Genomic DNA, 23,356 nt, shown 5'->3' with positions numbered 1-23,356 from the left:
AACATAACGCGTGACTAACAGTTGTCCAGTTCGCCGCATTTGTACAATAGTGTAAGTTGTGTGTAATTTCCTTTCACTGGCGCCTATCACTTTCATTATGTTGTTTTGGTTTGTTTACACCGACGACCTGACTTCCATAACAAATTCTCCGAGAGGTCTCCTGTATATACATCATTGTACATATCAAAGTACTCCGGAATACATCGGTCACCTGCAAGTCAGTGGGGGAAAACAAGTTATTACTAGATGTTATCCTATGATAAAGACATGGTAGGATGGGCTAACAAGTTGTCGTATTCGACATGGTTTAGAAAGGTTTTAAAAAAAGGTTCTCGAAATATCAGATATAACTCGCATCTCGAAAAAAACTATCTAATATATTCTCATAGAATTCAAGTTTTTCAATGACAAAACATTATAGAAAAATGAATTTACTTGAAATCAAGTAACTTAAGAAATCATTTTATTAATCATTAAATCATAATCGATCTAGGTCAAATTGATTTAAATAAACTACATGTTCATGCTGAATCAATAGGGCCACAGCACAGGGACTCGTTTTGGGGTTTTCGAGTACTGTATTTTTTATTCATTGATTATTCATTTTTTAAACGAGATTTCAAAATGTGTATGATTATTTGCTAAATGTTTAGTGTCGTGCTAATCCCGACGTCCCTATGTACCATCCAAACAGAAAATCTTTTAAAATCGGGTTCGAAGAATTATTTGATTTTCATCTACACCGTTATCTCATTTATTTAAGAAATAACTTACCTTCTTGGTTGTAATAATGTCTATTCTTGCTGGTAATTTGGTGTATTCCAGTCCTCCTAAATATGTTTTGCATCCCCTTCCCGTTAACTCCCGACAGGTGTCAGCGACATGTCAGAAATCCCATCAAAAACTTTCACTTCGTTTTCTATATCCTTGAATGCTTGAGATAACACAATGTCGTCAAAATCATTCCCTTGTAACGAAAGGAAATCCCTGTCCTTTAAACTGACCATAGAGCTAGCTGAAGGGGTTGACATCCTCCTGCTTACCGCTTACAAAGTCGGGTGCGCATTGAACTACATGTAACTGATATTGTTTTTTTGCGGGAAATGTACTCCTAATTGATCGTTGATTGTTTTTGGCTGGGAATTCACTCAGAAACTTGAGACAGTTCTGATTGTTTTTTAGAAGTTTAATGACAGCCGATTGACGGGCCATGATACAAGCCATTTATTGAATGTCCTAGACTCGTGTACACTAGTACACGAGTCTAGGCTACGCGAACTCGTAACCGCCCACCGAAATATCTCGTGATACACTCGTCTAGTCATTCAATAACTATAACAAAGGCTTCACTTAATTGCGAAGTGTACTTTGTACCCAAACCATATTACAGTCGGGTTCTTCGAGAGGCCAGACGGACGCCAGATCCACTCCGACAGAGAGAAGCGAAAGTTTGTATAACCTAACTCGAAGATCAAGTTTTGGATCTAATACAACACCAGGTAAGTAACAATGTCTTCAGTCTCGTTGTTACAATGTTATGATAACTTTATCGCCATTATAAACGTCTGTCGTCGTGTTTTTAGTATTTCTGAAGGCGGGTCATGCTGGGTTACACTTCCTTGTTCTGTTGAGAGATTCGGGTGTTTTATATTTGGTCCAGCTTTACAGAAATTTTTCCTAAAACAGTCAAATGACATGTTTGTTTCAAAATCAGGCGGTAATCAAGGCATTCATGTGATTTGAAAGAAGTATTGAGAAATTAAATAAGCCTAATTTGTGCGGAAGTAAAAAAGGTTGGAAATTCCGATGATCAAATTATGTTTACGTATGCGCAAACTTACCAGGGGTGTACAATTCTGAAAATTTTCCACTAGCCCAAGGGCTAGTAGCTTATTTTTAGCTCACCTGGACGGAAGGTCCGGTGAGCTTATGTCATGGCGCGGCGTCCGTCGTCCGTCAGTCAACATTTGCTTTAAATCGCTACTAGTCATAAAGTTATTAATGGATTTTAACCCAATATGGTCAGAGACATCCTTGGGGGAAGGGGAACAGATTTTGCATAAATGGTGGCTCTGACCCTAAAGGGGCCAAAAGGGCGGGGCCCAATAGGGGAAATAGAGGTAATTCCTTTAAATCGCTACTAGTCATGCAGTTATGAATGGATTTTAACCCAATTTGGTCAGAGACATCCTTGGGGGAAGGGGAACAGATTTTGCATAAATGGTGGCTCTGACCCCAAAGGGGCCAAAAGGGCGGGGCCCAATAGGGGAAATAGAGGTAATTCCTTTAAATCGCTACTTGTCATGAAGTTATGAATGGATTTTAACCAAATTTGGTCAGGAACATCCTTGGGGGAAGGGGAATTTTGCATAAATGGTGACTCTGACCCCAAAGGGGCCAAAGGGGCGGGGCCCAATAGGGGAAATAGAGGTAATTCCTTTAAATCGCTACTAGTCATAAAGTTATAAATGGATTTGAACCCAATTTGGTCAGAAACATCCTCGGGGGAAGGGGAACAGATTTTGCATAAATGGTGACTCTGACCCCAAAGGGGCGGGGCCCAATAGGGGAAATAGAGGTAATTCCTTTAAATCGCTACTAGTCATAAAGTTATATTTACCATTGTATGGCACTGCCGCTATATAGCCCTACCAATTCAGTTGCGAATTCACCAGCTTATGAACTGCCAACTGAAATTTGAATTTGAAAATTAAAAAAAAATAAATCGCACGACAAATGAAAAATCGCATATGGTAAATATAAGCATTGAACGGCTTTCAGTTGGCATTCATAGTCAATATGAATGCCAACTGAAAGCCGTTCAATGCTTAAATGAATGGATTTGAACCCAATTTGGTCAGAAACATCCTTGGCAGAAGGGAAACAGATTTTGCATAAATGGTGGCTCTGACTCCCGAGGGGCCATATGGGTGGGGCCCAATAGGGGAAATAGAGGTAATTCCTTTAAATCGCTACTAGTCATAAAGTTATGAATGGATTTTAACCCAATTTGGTCAGAGACATCCTTGGGGGAAGGGGAACAGATTTTGCATAACTGATGGCTCTGACCCCAAATGGGCCAAAAGGGCGGGGCCCAATAGGGGAAATAGAGGTAATTCCTTTAAATCGCTACTTGTCATAAAGTTATCAATGGATTTGAACCCATATTAGTCAGAAACATCCTCGGGGGAAGGGGAACAGATTTTGCATAAATGGTGACTCTGACCCAAAGGGGCCAAAGGGGCGGGGCCCAATAGGGGAAATAGAGGTAATTCCTTTAAATTGCTACTAGTCATAAAGTTATAAATGGATTTGAACCCAGTTTGGTCAGAAACATTCTTGGCAGAAGTGGAACAGATTTTGCATAAATGGTGACTCTGACCCCCAAGGGGCCAAAGGGGCGCGGCCCAATATGGGAAATTGAGGTAATTCCTTTAAATCGCTACTAGTCATAAAGTTATTAATGGATTTGAACCCAATTTGGTCAGAAACATCCATGGGGAAAGGGAAACAGATTTTGCATAAATGGTGACTCTGACCCCAAAGGGGCCAAAGGGGCGGGGCCCAATAGGGGAAATAGAGGTAATGCCTTTAAATCGCTACTAGTCATAAAGTTATGAATGGATTTGAACCCAATTTGGTCAGAAACATCTTCGGGGGAAAGGGAACAGATTTTGCATAAATGGTGACTCTGACCCAAAGGGGCCAAAGGGGCGGGGCCCAATAGGGGAAATAGAGGTAATTCCTTTAAATTGCTACTAGTCATAAAGTTATGAATGGATTTGAACCCAGTTTAGTCAGAAACATCCTTGGCAGAAGTGGAACAGATTTTGCATAAATGGTGACTCTGACCCCCAAGGGGCCAAAGGGGCGCGGCCCAATAAGGGAAATTGAGGTAATTCCTTTAAATCGCTACTTGTCATAAAGTTATGAATGGATTTGAACCCAATTTGGTCAGAAACATCCATGGGGAAAGGAGAACAGATTTTGCATAAATGGTGACTCTGACCCCAAAGGGGCCAAAGGGGTGGGGCCCAATAGGGGAAATAGAGGTAATGCCTTTAAATCGCTACTAGTCATAAAGTTATGAATGGATTTGAACCCAATTTGGTCAGAAACATTCTTGGCAGAAGGGGAACAGATTTTGCATAAATGGTGACTCTGACCCCCGAGGGGCCAAAGGGGTGGGGCCCAATAGGGGAAATAGAGATAATTCCTTTAAATCGCTACTAGTCATACAGTTATGAATGGATTTTAACCCAATTTGGTCAGAGACATCCTTGGGGGAGGGGGAATAGATTTTGCATAAATGGTGACTCTGACCCCAAAGGAGCTAAAAGGGCCGGGCCCAATAGGGGAAATAGAGGTAATTCCTTTAAATCGCTACTTGTCATAAAGTTATGAATGGATTTTAACCCAATTTAGTCAGAAACATCCTCGGGGGAAGGGGAACAGATTTTGCATCAAGGTGACTCTGACCCAAAGGGGCCAAAGGGGCGGGGCCCAATAGGGGAAATAGAGGTAATTCCTTTAAATTGCTACAAGTCATAAAGTTATGAATGGATTTGAACCCAGTTTGGTCAGAAACATCCTTGGCAGAAGTGGAACAGATTTTGCACAAATGGTGACTCTGACCCCCAAGGGGCCAAAGGGGCGCGGCCCAATAAGGGAAATTGAGGTAATTCCTTTAAATCGCTACTAGTCATAAAGTTATGAATGGATTTGAACCCAATTTGGTCAGAAACATCCATGGGGAAAGGGGAACAGATTTTGCATAAATGGTGACTCTGACCCCAAAGGGGCCAAAGGGGCGGGGCCCAATAGGGGAAATAGAGGTAATGCCTTTAAATCGCTACTAGTCATAAAGTTATGAATGGATTTGAACCCAATTTGGTCAGAAACATTCTTGGCAGAAGGGGAACAGATTTTGCATAAATGGTGACTCTGACCCCCGAGGGGCCAAAGGGGTGGGGCCCAATAGGGGAAATAGAGATAATTCCTTTAAATCGCTACTAGTCATACAGTTATGAATGGATTTTAACCCAATTTGGTCAGAGACATCCTTGGGGGAGGGGGAATAGATTTTGCATAAATGGTGACTCTGACCCCAAAGGGGCTAAAAGGGCCGGGCCCAATAGGGGAAATAGAGGTAATTCCTTTAAATCGCTACTTGTCATAAAGTTATGAATGGATTTTAACCCAATTTAGTCAGAAACATCCTCGGGGGAAGGGGAACAGATTTTGCATCAAGGTGACTCTGACCCAAAGGGGCCAAAGGGGCGGGGCCCAATAGGGGAAATAGAGGTAATTCCTTTAAATTGCTACAAGTCATAAAGTTATGAATGGATTTGAACCCAATTTGGTCAGAAACATCCATGGGGAAAGGGGAACAGATTTTGCATAAATGGTGACTCTGACCCCCGAGGGGCCAAAGGGGCGCGGCCCAATAGGGAAATTGAGATAATTCCTTTAAATCGCTAGTAGGTATTAAGTTATCAATGGATTTGAACTCAATTTGGTCAGAAACATCCTTGGCAGAAAGGGAAGAGATTTTACGTAAATGGTGACTCTGACCCCATAGGGGCGGGGCCCAATAGGGGAAATAGAGGTAATTCCTTTCAATCGCTACTTGTCATAAAGTTATGAATGGATTTGAACCCAATTTGGTCAGAAACATCCTTTGGGGAAGGGGAATAGATTTTGTATAAATGTTGACTCTGACCACAAAGGGGCCAAAGGGGCGGGGCCCAATAGGGGAAATAGAGGTAATTCCTTTAAATCACTACTAGTCATAAAGTGATGAATGCATGCATGTTCTAAAAACAATTCTTGAGGTCTTTCAGACCTTAGAGAGTCTGGACTTCATTAATCTTTAAAGCAGTTCGGATTCCCACACTATAACCATATATAGCATTGTTAGAGATTTACAAATAAAAGAAATTGAATATGAACATTATTTTGACATTTGGTCTAATCCAACCAGGTGAGCGATACAGGCCCCATGGGCCTCTTGTTTACAAATCTATCACATTTGCATTCTTGGCATATAATTTCACATCTAGTTGGGGACTGTAATTCACCAAATTATCTTGTTACTATAGGTATAGGTTAAGTATTATACATTTCAGTTCTATTTCCAGAGGAACGTTTTAACGTCACTTTAGCTAGTATGCAAACAAAGAATCTCATGGAATTTACAATTGATCTAAAATAAAGATAAATGTCACACCTATCAATCAGTATTGCTTTGTTTAGAGGTTATTTGTCTGTTTACAGAATAGCAACCATATTCAGCTAAAGCACTTTGCTGCAATGATGAAACATTTTAGACCAAAGAAAAGTAAGTTGATATCGTCATTGTTTTTTAAACTGTTTTTAGCTCACCTGGACCGAAGGTCCGGTGAGCTTATGTCATGGCGCAGCGTCCGTCGTCCGTCTGTCCGTTGTCTGTCAACATTTACTTCAAATCGCTACTAGTCAAACAGTTCTTATTGGATTTTGACCACATTTGGCCAGAAAAATCCTTATCAAAAGGGAATCAGATTTTGCAAAAATGGTGACTCTGACCCCTAAGGGGCCGGAGGGGTGTGGCCCAATAGGGGAAATTGAGGCAATTCCTTTAAATCGCTACTAGTCATAAAGTTAAGAATGGATTTGAACCAAATTTAGTGAGGAACATCCTTTGGGGAAGAGGAACATATTTTGCATAAATGGTGACTCTGACCCCCGAGGGGCCAATGGGGCTGGGCCCAATAGGGGAAATAGAGGTAATTCCTTTAAATCGCAACCAGTCATAAAGTTATGAATGGTTTTGATCCCAATTTGGTCAGAAACATCCTTGGGGGAAGGGGAACAGAGTTTGCATAAATGGTGACTCTGACCCACAAGGGGCCAAAGGGGCGGGGCCCAATAGGGGAAATAGAGGTAATTCCTTTCAAATCGCTACTTGTCATAAAGTTATGAATTGATTTGAACCCAATTTAGTCAGGAACATCCTTGGGAGAAGTGGAACAGATGTTGCATAAATGGTGACTCGGACCCTGGAGGGGCCAATTGGGCGGGGCCAAATAGGGGAAATAGAGGTAATTCCTTTAAATCGCTACTAGTCATAAAGTTTTGAATGGATTTGAACCCAATTTAGTGAGGAATAACCTTGGGGGAAGGGGAACAGATTTTGCATAAATAGTGACTCTGGCACCCCCCCCCCCCCCCCCCCCCCCCTTGAGGGGCCAATTTAAGTATTTTATGTATTTAATGATGACTTTGGCCAAAGTTGTGGGGCTCCATAGGGAAAATAAAGGTAATTCCTTTAAATCGCTACTAGTCATAGAGCTATGAATGCATGTTGTAAACTTAGAGAGTCTGGACTTCGTATTTCTTTAAAGCAGTTGGGATCCCCATACTTTAAAGAGGCTTACCCGCAGACGGACCGGTAAACGGCACATCTCCGATCACTAAATAAACTTCAGTACACGTTTCTATGTGACAAAATTAGAGGCTTTCCGACTTTATTTCTTGAAAACAATTACAGAATATGTATTTAAAAGACGTTTTAAAACTCAACCTGAGAGGGAAATGTATGGAATATAACGGCAAATCTTCTTTGTAAATCGCCGCTGCCTTTGAAGTTATCAGTGTGCGGCACTGTGCACGTGCTTGTTTCTTTGATGTGTCAATCAAATTAGACTCCACTTTATAGCGGGGACTTATTGCGGGTTGCGATTAAATAAATAATGTTTAAAAAATAAGGTTTTAATATCACTTTTCAGCGTTTTATAAGGAAAATAAAATGAAAAACTCAACAATTCCAACAATCTGTCATGTGTAAAAAATCTTTTTCTATTAGCCAATTTTTCTGATCTCTCTGCGGGCAAGCCTCTTTAAGCATATAAAGCATTGTTTGAGGTTGACAAATAAAACGAATTGAACACTATTTTGACATTTGGTCAAATCCAACCAGGTGAGCGATACAGGCCCCATGGGCCTCTTGTTTCCACTAGCCCTGATGAAAATTCTACTAGCTCTGAATTTTTTCAATACATTTATTCCATTTAAATATTGTTTTCCGATATTTACCTTTTCCTCAACATAATTGATCAGAATCTTGCCATTTAACAAAGAATACCACAATTTTAATATTGTTCAGAATGTTATATATGGTCTCTGTGTCAAGATAGTCATAACTATTGCGAAAGAAATTAACTGTACAGTAAAAGAAGTTTACACACTTCAAAATAATTAAGAGTATAAAAAATATGGGTTTTATTTTACTGGTTGCAGATAACAGAGTTAAAACTTTCTGACAGTTACATACATGTACCTATACAACGACATGTCTATATTATATTTTGAATAGTTAAACTGAAATATGCTTCAATCTAAATTGTATAAATAAAATATGAGAGGGAATAATTAATTTCAAAAATTTAAAGCTGCTAGTTTAAATAAACCAACACATTACCAACTCAATCACTACTATAAAATAGTTCTCCATCTCATTTCCTAAGGGAAAAACTTATAGCTAGTAAATTGTATTGGATTGAAATTAAAGGTGCCAATATCAATGAAATCAATGTCATTTTAGCTTTTAATCATAATCATAGGAAATTATTACCATGACAATTCAAGTAAAGTTCAAATTTTAATTTATAACAATGTTAAGTGGATTTTTTCAGATAAAAATGTTGTGAACATTTGTCAGTCTGTCAAATATATTTATATCTACAAGATTTCCCTACTTTATTTAGAAAACCAACAGCTTAACAAATTTGGTGTGATCACGCCTGGTTTGTAAATACATGTATAACATCTATAAAAACAGACCTGTACAATAATGTACATATAGCAGCACCAACGATCTTGTTTCAATTTCAACAGCAAGATTAACTCAACTGATAATAATATCCATATTTCGTAATAATAAATGTGATATGATCACTAACTGTGATCACTTCATAATTAAATTCCTATCTTAATTATCTCTGCAACTATGCTGACATGTCGGCAAACCGTGTTTGCATCTGGGTCACTCGTGTTTGCATCTGGATCCGATCACTCGTGCGCTTGAATGTTATCATTGGCATATCTAAGCATTTGATAGACCTAGATGAAGATATTATTTACGTTTGAGAAATGTGTTGGACCGATGTCAACCACCTGTGGTTGAAAAATCTTATTAACTTGACCAGTTACCATGTTTACAACTGTCAGAACTGTATACAGAAACAAACTGGCTTTTAATGTAGATTAATAACGAACATTTTGGTACAGAAACAAATTGACTTTTCATGCAGATTTATGACAAGAAATATTCACTAGCCCACGGGCTAGTCAGTGCCATTGAGCAGCTAGCCCTGACCTGAAAAATACTAGCCCTGGGCGTCGCGCTAGTGGAATTGTACACCCTGCTTACTAATGGTTACTTGATATTACTGGAACGCCCCTATAAGTTTGCTTAGGGTAAGTCAAACACCAAGTCACAAGGTCACACCACTGACCAGGTAATGATAGCTGATGTCACCAGTCTTGTTATTACAATGCTTCTGTATACTGTATCGCCAATTTATAATATCTGTCATTGTGTTATATTGCTGACGTGGCGGAAGTTCTGACTGTAAACTGAGATATAATACCATACAAAAATAAGGGTTTTTACTATAAAAGGTGTAGTGAAAATCGGGGGAGTTATCTCCCTTGGTTGGAACTCATTTCGCACGTGAGCTAGTATTTAATCCCGCAGGGTGTCAGAGAGCGGCCTCTTTGATCCCGAACCCCGCAATGTAAACATACAGCCACTACACGTGAGTACTTGTCACTACATTGTTTGGGTTTTGGGATACGGGAGCTTTCATTAGTCTTCTAGAGAAGGCTGGTGAGAACCCACACCAGTTTTCTCTACACTGGTGTCAGAGTGTGTGAGAATTTCACGCCAAATTCTATTTTTTTCAACATGTTTGTCCACCTTAGTGTCGTCCTGTTCCGGACAGCACGTGTCAGCGCCATTTTGTTTTGACCTGCACATGTTGTTTACGGAGCAGAACGACACTCTGTCGGACTATTAGGTTTTTTTTTTTCTAACTATTTGTAGGTTAGGGTAGGTTGGAACGATTTAATTATCGTTCCAACAAACATTTTGTTTTTTTCGTGTTTTTGCTGGTACACTTGATCGTGTGGGCCGCCCATATCGGCGGCATACAAAGGCCGGGTGTACAAACATACAGTAACAAAGGTTATTTTTAATTAGAAATTAGTTTAGGTAGTTATTTTTATACGGCTACGCACCTGTGCTCTGGGCCGCCCATTATATTTTGGCGGCGTACGGAGGAGGTGTGTTATAATCGCACGTATGTTAGGTTAGCATAGTTAGTGTTAGGGAATTTATTTTTAGTTATAGGAAATTAGTGTTAAGTTAGTATTAGGATAGCATAGATTAGATATAATTACATGTATTATTGGTGTTATTTTATATAACACCACACAACAGTAACCTACAAACACATGTAAAAACTGTGTTGTGTTATTTATTTACACCACCCCTTTTGCATACAAAAATTGTGTTGTGTTCTTTATTTACACCACCTGTGTTGCCTTATTTATTTATTTCTTGTTGATTACCATGCCTTGTATTAATTTAAGGGAAGCAACAGAGGAGGAACTCTGTTCCCTTCCAGGTATAGGGGAGGTGTCAGCAGGAAAAATAATAGACACCAGGCAAAATGGGGAGTTGACATTGTCTGCCCTAAAGGAAATAAGGGTTCCAAAGAACACTTGGTTAGAATGGATAGGACAGGGAAAATTACAGGCATTAGCTTAATGCCAACCTCACCACCCAATTCACCCAGTTCCTTGGGAGGACACCATTCCCCTGTGAAGAACTTAGAGAACCGTTTGAATCGGCATGATGAGGCTCTCTCAGAAATAACACATAAATTCCATGAGTTATGGGGAAAATTAGATAAATTTATGGTAGACAGGGGGACAGCGGATCTCTTAAAGGAGGAGTCCGCTGTTACCAGGTCAATTCCTGGTAAGGTGGTACAACCGGGAACAATTCAGCTAACCACCCCTAGTGGGGCGCAGTACATTCATGACCAGGTACCACTGGAGCCCCAGCCCTCAGAACGCACGGTTCCTGACTTTCAGTCAGTATGGGGGGAACCCACCCAACAACGGGTAGCACCAGGGGGGTTGGTCATGTCGGGGACCCTCCCACAAGGTAACCCTTATCTGGACAGTGTCATAAATGTACTACCTAGGGATGGTCGATACATAAGGGATCAAGTTGGGCCTCAACCCTCTCAAGCCAATCTAAGGCCAATACATGGGGGATACAGATATCGCCTCAACAACAAGAATTTAAAACATCTTGGGGTTTCACAGAACCTCAGAACAACATGAACAGTTCTGTGGATCAGCCACCGGTATCTAGGGATACTATGGGCATTACCAAATCCTATGTTGGGGACAACCTACCATGTCAAGGTATTCAACCCATAGCCAATGACATACCTGTAGGTTATGGATATCAACCAGGTCCCCAGGTACCAGGCAGGCACATAGTATCTGCTGGAGTCCAAGCGTTCGCTGACTAAGACCCTTTGTGTTCCAGGGACCTGGGTGGTAACGGTGGTAACATTACTACCAATCTACCACCAAATGATTATGGGGGGGGGGGGGGGTCTACACCCATACCACACCCACAGATACATAACTTGCCCACAGCCCCTGTATGTAGGCCTGAAGTGGAAACTCCCTTATTATGGTACATAGATGGCCTCACAATACCAAACCGTATTAGACCGGATAACTCGGGGGATAGTAAACCTCCTCCCAATAAGGGAATAGATAAGGGAATAGAGACCCATATGGGGGATACAGCAACTAAGTATACCCATAGGGGTTCAGTAGACAGACAGTCAATATACCATAGAGACCCAGGCGGGGGGGGGGGGGGGGGGGGGGGGGGAGGCACAAATATGATAGGCATAATCGGGACGACCACGGTTCTCGGCGCGGCTCAACCGAATGAGGGGCCGTTGACAATAGGCGTGCCCGCAATCCGCGTCGTGCCCGGGTGGAAAACCGCCGTGCCGACTCATCGGATAGTGAACCATCTGACTTAGATTTCTCGAGTCAGGAGGAGCCTAATGTGGAGTCATCCAGTGACAACTTCAACCGACATCGGAGAGATGGACACCGCCACCACCGACATCGCAGTAAAAGCCCGCAGCGCCACAAGATGCCAACATTTATTGGTAAGGATAGATGGGAACCCTTCATCCTAAAATTTGACCGCATAGTAGCCGACAACGCATGGTCAGAGCGTAAGACAATTAACCGGTTCTTTGATTGTCTAAGCGGGGACGCGCTAGAATATGCAGACAAACTACCCGGCGCGCTCTCCTTTCATCGGCTAAAAAAGAAGATGAAGGAGAGGTTTAGTGACAAGGATGTACCTGTAGTAGCTAGGCGCGAGCTCCAGTATGCCAAGCAAGAAGAAGCGGAGACCCTTGCTGAGTACGCTCAGCGTATCCAAATGCTTACCAATGACGGGTATGATTATGCTGATGAGACCACCCAAGATCAAATCGCGACAGAATCCTTCTTAAAGGGATGCCGGGAGAAGGTGGCGGCTCAAAAAGCTATGGAAAAGAACCCCAAGACGGTTCATAAGGCCCTTAAATATATAAAGGCCTCGGTAGCGAACCAGCGCGCTTTATTTGGTACACGCTCGTCCCATTTTCCGAGTAGACAGGTGGAGTTCGCTGAAGGCACCAAACCCGGAGACGGTGAGACACAGCAGGAGATTATTAAAATGCTACGCGATGAGGTAAATGATCTCAAACGCTCGCTCACGCGTGGTGGGACAGCTAGCTCACCGTACTACCAGCCTCAACCCCCACCTCCATATCACAATCAGGGTGGAGGTGAGGTGGTATTGCCTTATTACCCGCCCGCGGGGGACCCACGTTGGTACCCTCCTTATCGCGAGGGGAATCGTAATCCCGACAGGAGACCTCGCTCTCCCGGGTATGAGGGATCCCTGCGGCGTTTCCAACAGTCAACGGGTGATGAAGGGCGTCAATTTCTGCCTAGGGACCGAGGACGTAACTCTACGCCACCAGGGTGGGGTAATGGTAAGAGCCAGGGCAGCGCGGACAACAGCCGCGTCCAGGTGAACAATTCCATGTCCCCAGACCGCCAGAAAGGTTTTCCTATTCGGTCCCGCTCACCGTCACCATCAAACAAGGGGTCCAGGGATCGGTCCCCTCATAGGGAAATAAAGTTGGTAGTCTCGGAAGGGAGTAGTCTCACCATACCCGTGACCTTGAATGGAACGTCCATAAGAACAGTTGTGGATACAGCTGCCACTATGACACTGATCCGGAGATGATTGCTGGACCACATGAATGGACCACTAATACTGGGTACGAGGGTACAGCTCAGAGGATTCACCGGCAACCTGGAGAATGTATGGGAAATTAAGGACCTATTCATCGGGTTAGGAACCACGGTGACCCCCTGGACGGTATGTGAAGCACCGATCACAGATGACATGTTGCTGGGCGTGGATTTCCTAGCCAAGAACAACTGTATCCTGGACATGAACCCCGGCAGGTTACTAATGGGAGATCAGGTAATCCCTCTCACACCTTACAGGGAGAACCCACAGGAACCACCCATGGTGAATATCGAGGTAATACTTTTTAATTCATGAAAAATTAAGAGTTATCTGCTTATTATTTTCAATCATTTTAAAAACAGAGAAACATGTTACACCAGCAGTATTAAAAATGTTTCAACGACACAAAATATAAATATAAATTGAAAGAATCCATGTGTTACTATTGTTCATTTTAAACGAACATTAATGTTCGGTTATTGCAATCAAGAACTGGACGGAGAAATATGACCATATTTGGTAACCACATTTACCAATACGCCATCTACTGTCTGTTTCAAGGAAATATGGCTGCCCCCATTGCCTTACGCTTCAAATAATTTACTTGCAAAAACATCTTCGTTTTATATAGTAGTTTTACCGAAAATGTTGAAATGTATTCAGTAGATGTTTTCAAGATGCATACGATTTGAGAAATGCATAACCCTAGCGAAATGTGAAGACTAAATGAACCTGAACTTTGCGAATAACTCCAGGTCAATATATTTATGTAAACAACTATTGCGCAGGCGAATTCGTCTTCGGATGTTTAGAAAGTTTTGCTTTTCCGTGTTCATTCCAAAACGGCTGACATTATAGCATAGGTCTGCAAATATGTCCGCGATTTACTTAAATGTGTAATATATACATCATTATCAATTAGGTGTGTATTTCTATAATTTAGAGAAAGAAATATATCAATAACGGCATACGAGACGATACCTTGTATCATTAGGTTACTGTACGTGTTTGCGAGAAAGAACTGTACATATGTAAAAGCTTGCATATTAGGTGGCATTTGTGGTCAGGGTGACTGGACAAAGCGTTAACATAGTCATCGATTTCCATATACCATTTTCCTTTGACGAAAATGACCAATAAATCAAATGCCAATGATAATATCTTGTTATGTGCACGGGATTGCTTGTTGTAGGCGATACTTGGAACGTATTTACTGTTCTAAGGGAGGTAACTGCAAGATTACGGAAATCAAAAGTTAAACCAATTTGATTGGTCGATTCTTCCATGACTTTGGCATGGGGTTTAAAATCGAAGTGACAGATAACTACGGCAATATTAAGATGATATCAACAATAACATTTTTGGATACGTATGGTTGAACAATTATATAGCTTGTTTTTATTTCGGCAAAGACGAGAATATTTACTGAAACGGACCACAGGTGAAGCGGACTTGGAAATACCGAAACGAAGAAAAATGGGGATTAATTATAATATAAATTGGCATTATTTTCAGAGAATTGACCCGAATATATGTTCTTCAGTGCCTAATTGTATCATATGTAAAATATTAGAGGTTTATTTGACCGAATTTTAAATTAATTTTTCATTTGCGAATCGCGGCCCGATTTTCGTTAGAGTTAAATTACCGAAATGGCCGATAGTGGACCCAAAATCGATATTTTTACGAGAGAATTGATGTGTGTTTAAAGACCATATGATTTTTTTTTTCATTTACCTGGAAGTATTTTGAAATAATTTGCGAATTCACGACTATATTTTCGATTGTGACGAACTACTGAGACGGTGTTAATTATAAGTTCATGTTAAGTCAATCTGATTAAAATCAGCTGTTACATGGCTACGTTTACTATGCACTACGTCTACGTATTTTTTTTAAAGCCGGAAAACGGAAATCCGGATTATCTAAAAACAAATGCAAAAATACTTGTGATATTCACTTAATTTGATATTCAGCCGTTAATTGTAATTTGTAGTTTTATAACTTCTGATATATTGTGATTGATTCTCTATATAATATTGATGTGGAACTTTTTCAAACAAATTCATTTTAATAATTTGTTAATTTAGAATTTTCATCAAGTCATGATCAAGACTTGAAATTCTCACTACACCATACTTCAAACACGGAGTAGTCAATGAATTGATAAACTGAAAATTGAAGTCAAGCAAATGAGTTAAAATTTACCTTAAATATTTTTTCAATATACAACAAATGTTCAGATGACTATTTGTGCCATGCTGTTACAAGATTTCAGTTACAATTCTAAAATTGAATTAGTATGTAAATATATGTTATCCTGTCAATATCCACAAAGCGAGTGTAGTCTACTGTACTCAAAGTCCTGCCAGTAGATAGCGGTACATATACTTACATCTAGTGCTTACTTGTGTGAACAAAATGGTTCATATATTTCTATATATGACTTCACAAATTATGTGGTGTCTGAAGATCTGAATGAACGATGTATTAAATTATTTTTATGAAATATTCAAGTCATAGATCAAAAATATTGATTTCAGGTCCATTTAGGTAATTCAACTATGACGGCAATCAGGCCTCAAATGGCGAATGATTACAAAAATTTAAAATACTTCTCGGTCAAGTAAACCCCTAGTATTTTACATATGATTAATTTTGACATTGGGAACATATCATTGTGTCCATTCTCTAAGCACTGGTAGAAAGTACAGAATAGAGCTTCATAAATATATTCTCAAAATTACTAATTATCCCGGTAAATATAACATTTTACATAAACCTCCCGTGACTGATGGTGAACTTAAACTTGCAAATCTCCTGTGTCATTCCAATTTTGACATGTGTAAATATATACACGTACCGTATATATATATATATAGATATGGAATGCTTCACAAATTTGCATACAGTTATGGAATCTTATAACACCCCCAAAAATGTTCTCTCCACATAAAGGTGTGATTTGTGCAATAACATTGCTGAACTGTGTGGTTCAGTATGATTGGATGATAAACATTGGAAAAGGACAATAAATAGGGAATGTGTCGTCCCATCGAAAGGACTGTAATCTTTGTGATCAGGTTTGAAATTGAAAATGAAGCTTGAAGTTTTCTTTTCCTGTTTACTGAATTATTCCATGAAGATAGTCTTACAATACTGTAATTATACCAGAGGTATATCTTCTCATATAAAAATTTATTAACATCAAATGATTCCTGAACAAAAGGAGTCAAGTTTTTGGTTTTGAAGTACCATACATGCTTGAGTACAGTTTCAATAGGATACATTCCTAATCCGGGTCTTGATTAGCAGCTCTGGTTTTGGTTTTCAGTAATTCTTTATGTGTGTTTCATCATATTAAGTTGAAATATGCCAAACTAACGATGGAACTAGCCTAAATTTAGTGCATATTAGAAGTTGGCATCAATAAGGTCACAGAGTCCTGGCTGTATTATAACTGATGATGCCTTCCCGAAAGAAAGAAGACATATTTTATTTTCATCCATCCAAGATAGATCAACAAACTTCCAATTTCAATTAGGACCTTACTGAAACATGCATGTGTACAATCATATCAGAACAGCTGCAAACATTTCAAATTATTTGCAATTAATTCCTAAACCGATATCAGTAAATTTATCAACTTTAAACTTAGAAGATTACTGATTTTGCATTAAACAGTAATGTTCGTTTACAGTACTTACAGTACTTTGATTGTTTTCTGTGACAATAGTAACGCATTTGCTTTAACCACTGTCAAGTCCTTTTTAATTCAAATAAAACAGTAGCAATTACATTCACTCATAAACAAACAAATCATCATCCCCCTATTTTTTTAATAATCATCCAGTAACCCAGCAGGACTGTCACAAACATTTAGGTTAAACTTTTGATAAAAAAGTGTACCTGGTCTGATCATATATCAAATATTTATGAGCCATAAGGATTACAACAGGTCTAAGAAGATGTACATATCACCATGTACTTTATTCAGAAGAAAAGAAGAGAAGAAATCCTAATCACAAACCTAAACTTGTATAAAATCATTTATACATACACCTACATATCTCTAGAAAGCATCAAACCATTCATAAATACAAATACTTTTAGAAAAGAAAAAATCCTCAAAATTCCTCCTACTAGAACTATAACAATTATAATCACTGGAACCCTCTTGGCGACTCTCTTCAATTTCTAGCTAAAAATCTAAACTAAAAACAGTAGTTTCTTACAACTAACTCTCCAACTATGTCCCAATATTTTTCTATAATTTACAGGAAAGGATTTATGATATTAAACCTAGAGTAGTCTGTTATCCAATCGTCTTTGTCAAACTAATAATCTTTATAATTTTCTATGTGTCTTGTAAGTATACTTTGTCTTATATTTGTTGTGTTGACAATGAAATATTTTGAAATAAAATGAAAAAAATATTGTGCTTATGTGTCATTTTTCATGGCAAATACAAGTGAAATTCATCCAAGTTGCTTAAATCTGAAGATTTTTTTTCAGTGCATCTAACAAATCAAAAGATGGATATGTAGTCTACACTGTATGTCCAAGGATATATATTTAACCATATGCATGATATGGCATATTGCTACTACCATAATACATTGGCATTTTGATGCACATAAAATGAATGTTATCTAAAAAATATGGAACAATAGACATGGCCTTAACTTTGGTTTGAATATGTGTCCCTGTCCCTGGTGAGTGGGACAGGATCCGCGGTTAATTAAATAACGTATATACGTAACTTGGCACTCCAGAACTTAGCAGAACTTGTAGAAGTTACACTCACTTTGACCCAGTTTACATGATAGGCCTAAATGGGTAGATTTACAGACCTTATCTTTATATTAAATTCAAAAGGTCATCAATTTTATGTGATATGAAGTTATACAGTACTAAAACAAGCAATAACACCAAAATATATCACATTTTGACTCTGTTTACATTCTCGTTCCGCGCCCGACAGCACCTGTCCGCCATCTTTGATTTACCGTTAGCTTAACGGTAAATTTCTCGGTGTGATAAACACCTCATTTTCACATCTAGAACGATTATGTCTCTTTGATATGTATAGCTAACTATTTAAAATGAATATTACTTAGCATTGTTATATATTTTTGATGGATGAACTCGCATTAATAAGGAAATGAGCACTTTGTAAAAACTTGATAAAGCTGGCAAGTTTTACCTACGCGCCATTTCTTCAGTATTGCAGACAGTAAATCATCAAGGGTTATCGAATGAATGAATGTCACCCATAATTCATTGATTTACTGTGTGCAAGTACGATAAAATCACCGTACTTCCGAAGACCTATTTCGTGACGTAATTTTCCTCAATCCCAAATTACAAATACGAGTTATCTCCCCTTTGCTTGGGCTCGAGCAACCGATAATATGACTGAAGAACATAAGAAGGACAGACAAATACTGCTCTAATGATTAATGTCACAATTGGTTGACTGTACTTCCTGTGTTCTGTCTGAATAATCAATCTATCAGAACAACCAACTAAAGGAATTTTTTACTTTTTGTACAATACATGTTGTAATTGTTCTACATTTGGCCAAGGATATACTTAATGGTGGCCAGTTGTCACTTGATAATTGATTTCCAATCTATTCATAGAATAATATTTTAATAATCATAGACAATGTTGGTAAGTTAGGTTGATTTTTTGTTTAAAAATATTAAATAAAATAATATGTAAAAGTTGAACTTTTTTTCTGATTTAAGTTTCAAAGAAAAATATGTAAACCACCCTCCTACTTCAAATATCTACCCTGGAAATAGTTGGAGCAGAATGATCTTCTCTTTAAAAAATTTTATATAAAAGTTATAAGATACTTATACATTACTTATAAACCCTAGCTACCGTATTATATATATATATGCAGATGAGAAATGATGTGTTTAGTTGATACAACGGCATTTATCCAAATTTCCCAAAACAGCTGTTTTGTCGATCAATTTTTCCCAATTTGACGACCAGGGTCCATTTCCCAAAAATCCCTGATACAGCCCTGAGATCTGATTGAAGTGAATAAACGATGTATTAAATCATTTTTATGAAATATTCAAGTCATAGATCATTCTCTTTTAAAAATATTGATTTCAGGTCCATTCTGGTAATTCAACTATGACGGCAATCAGGCCTCGATTGGTGAATGATTACAAAAATTTAAAATACTTCTTGGTCAAATAAACCCCTAATATTTTACATATGATTAATTTTGACATTGGAGAACATATAATTGTGTCCATTCTCTAAGCACTGGTAGAAAGTACAGAATAGAGCTTCATAAATCTATTCTCAAAATTACTAACTAGTCTACCCCGGTAAATATAACATTTTACATAAACCTCCCATGACTGATGGTGAACTTAAACTTGCAAATCTCCTGTGCCATTCCAATTTTGATATGTGTAAATATATACACGTACGGTATATATATAGATATAGATATGGAATGCTTCACAAATTTGCATACAGTTATGGAATCTTATAACACCCCCAAAAATGTTCTCTCCACATAAAGGATGTGATTTGTGCAATTACATTGCTGAACTGTGTGGTTCACTATGATTGGATGATCAACATTGGAAAAGGCCATAAATAGGGAATGTGTCATCCCATCGAAAGGACTGTAATCTTTGTGATCAGGTTTGAAGTTGAAAATGAAGCTTGAAGTTTTCTTTTCCTGTTTGCTGAATTATTCGATGAAGATAGTCTTTATCTGGTTGTTATTTTTTGATCGCATTGTTTACAATACTGTAATTATACCAGAAGTATATCTTCTCATATAAAGATTTATTAACATCAAATGATTCCTGAACAAAAGATATTCAAAAAGTTTTTTTTTGTTTTGAAGTACCATATATATATAGTCTTGCGCTCAACCGATCGACCTAAAGAGAAGATAACTCTAGAACCGATCGACCTAAAGAGAAGATAACTCTAGATCACTCGTCAGCTGAAAGGACGTAAGGCCGTAATAGCGGACGTAAAACCCATAAATAAATAAACTCTAGATCTAGCCGAGTGGTGTATTGCGGCTGTTATTTACCAGGGTTACTTGAACATATCTTATTGAGTGTATTGACAGATGAGTCTAATATGGTACGTATGGTATGAATACATTCTAGGCCCTCACCTGGATGATGGTGTTGATTAAACAAACACCTTTCACCACCAGTCACTGCCTAAAGCTTATTATTGTCCGTTTTAACAGATAATTATGTATACAAGGGACAATTAGACTGACACGCAGACTGACTTCCCAAGTTAGCTGCCTCGCTGCCAGTAGACTTGGAGAGTGGGTTCCACACACAAACTGCAACTTTTGGGAATTCGGCTTAAATATGTATGATATATTTTCAATTGGGATTTTATTTAATATTATTGAAAATGAAGTTGACAGTGTAGTCATCGAAATGCCACACTCTTAAATATCATATTGGTTGTGTTATAACTTCTATCATATATATATACAAACACGACTGTGCTTCAAATGGTTATGCATGCACAGATTAAGTCTAGTTGCTGAGTTCTCACCAAAGTAAAGTTGGTGGTTGAACCATAGTCGACTAGACATGCCCACTGTAACTTCTTGTTTCTGTACACGTGTGTATTACATAACCCAATATGTTTGTCACTACTGTAGCCAGACCATACTCATCATAGTTTCTGATTGAACTTGCCCACTGTTTAACAGAGTAGATAATACATCTAGGTGACTTTAATTACTATCTCAGTCTGGTGAGTGACTAATGCTGTGATGCTCAGTCTGGTGAGTGACTAATGCTGTGATGCTGAGTAGATTCTATTTATATATAGCTAGCTATTTTCAGGCATAGAATTGTACATTACAAGCTAAAGCAAAATGCTGAATATAATTCGCTGTATAATATGATGTTAAATTATTTACATATCTGTTTTAAGTGTCAATGTGTTGCAGGCAACGTACTGAACGTAGGTTTCACTTTGTTGGCGGCAGTGTCATCTTCGTCCGCAGGAGTTTTCGTGCAATAACTCAAGTGCCCTTGAGCTGATCACTTCATGCAGATCTTCCTTACTTCAAGCAGTTGCTTGGGATTGTTTTTCAGGTTCGAAGGTTGAAGGTCAAAGGTCAAGGTCACTTAATTTACTAAATATAGAAAATTTGTTTCTGTGCGATAACTAGAGTTTCCTTCATCTGATCAAACCCAAACTTCATACAGATCTTCCTGACCAAAAGTGCTTGCTTGGGATTGCTTTTCAGATCCAAAGGTCGAAGGTCAAGGTCACTTTTACCAAACATAGAAAATTTGTTTCTGTGTGACAATAGCTCACTTTTATTACTACCTCAGTCTGGTAAGTGACTAGTAATGGGAGTAATAGATAATAATGCTGTGGTACATTTTCTGTTGTAGAGCCATTGTCAATCCCTATTATGTAAAACAACTGGACTGAAAACCTTAAATCTATAAACATATACATGTGTCTACATGAGACCTTAATATAGATCTTGCTTCATTTCAGAGTTCAGTGACCTGTTCTAAAATATTACAAGGCATTTATCAGAGAATGTTTTCAGATTTCAGCTGGTTGTCTTTTCATACAATAGCAGAAACAGTGAATGGAAATGTGATAAATTCTGATGGCAAAGCTAACGGAGATCATGTTAACGGATCTAATGGTGTCTCACGAAAGAAAAGGTGATTTCATGTTACATTTCCCTCTTATTATCATACTCAAATTATGTCGTAGGTTGTAGAATTGAGTTCATGTTTATGTGAATAGAATTTAAGTGATGATAGTTTTAATTTATACTTGATAATAAATATGAGTCAATAATACACCTTAAATTTAAATTGGTCAAATGTACTGTATTTATAAGATACATTTCATCACAACATGTATTGGATTTTGTATGTATAACAATTCTACACTATCACCTTAACTCCTTAATTAGTCAAATGACCAGCAGAGCAGAGCATGTGTATAATATATGCTGAGGTGTACATGTATATGTGTCAAATGAGGTGTACATGTATATGTGTCAAATGAGGTGTACATGTATATGTGTCAAATGAGGTGTACATGTATATGTGTCAAATAAGGTGTACGTATAATACATGCCGAGGTGTGATGAGGTGTACAAGAATGAAATCCAATTGATATGTCTATTTGTTTGCACTATATCAATCTGCAGACTGAGTTGGTAAACAGTCGTTTCCGCTAATCTGTGTTTGATCAGTTTCCCTAATTATACAGCCATTATTAGTTCCGTACTGGTGAAACGGATGGACTATAGTTTTCCTCTCCCTCTGTCTCGTACATACATATGTATGTTTATGTAACAAGTTTATCATCAATGCTCTAGGTGCTTCATTCCTTGAGGGATTTTGATCAAAATTCAAACTGATAAAGGACCATAATATCTCTGATAAGTTCGAGTTTCCTAATAATCACTAATAGTCATGAACGACTGAGCAGATTTTAATCAAATTTGGTCTGAAGCAGCCTTGTGGAAAGGAGATTCAATTTTGTATAAATGGCTGGTTTAATTTGGGCCCTTAGGGGCTTGAGGGGCAGGGTCCAATAAGGGAAATATCACAAATTCTTCCTAGATCCTTCTGTAGGAAATAAAAGGTTTGGCGTGAAGCATCCTTGGATGAAGGGAAACCAATTTTGTTTTTATAAACAGAGGATCTGGTCTCCCAGGTACTTGAGGGGTGGGTTCAATAGGGGAAACATACCGATAGCAAATTCTTTAAAATCCAGATACTTCTGTAGGAATGAATGGATCTGATCCATACCGTATTTGACCTAATAAGGGCGCCCCTACCTTTTTTCAAGGAAATAAATCTTTGACTGAGTGTCAAAATGGTGTTCAAAAGTAAGAATTCATGTGAAATGTTTTGCTACTTTATGTTTTCAATTTTCTTAAGCAAA

At 38.5% G+C, this 23,356-nt stretch overlaps 1 long non-coding RNA gene across 1 annotated transcript; it reads left to right on the top strand.

Annotated features, from left to right (window-relative positions):
- The first annotated feature begins 1,352 nt into the window (after positions 1-1,352).
- On the top strand, positions 1,353-22,116 carry LOC117320699. The gene is made up of 3 exons (XR_004531149.1): positions 1,353-1,499; positions 6,277-6,340; positions 21,996-22,116. It is a non-coding gene; the product is annotated as an uncharacterized LOC117320699 (long non-coding RNA).
- The last annotated feature ends 1,240 nt before the right edge of the window (positions 22,117-23,356 follow it).

Source organism: Pecten maximus, unplaced genomic scaffold, assembly GCF_902652985.1.
Source record: "Pecten maximus unplaced genomic scaffold, xPecMax1.1, whole genome shotgun sequence".
In the NCBI taxonomy this organism is placed as follows: Eukaryota; Metazoa; Mollusca; class Bivalvia; order Pectinida; family Pectinidae; genus Pecten; species Pecten maximus.
This window is presented reverse-complemented; position numbering and strand designations above follow the sequence as displayed.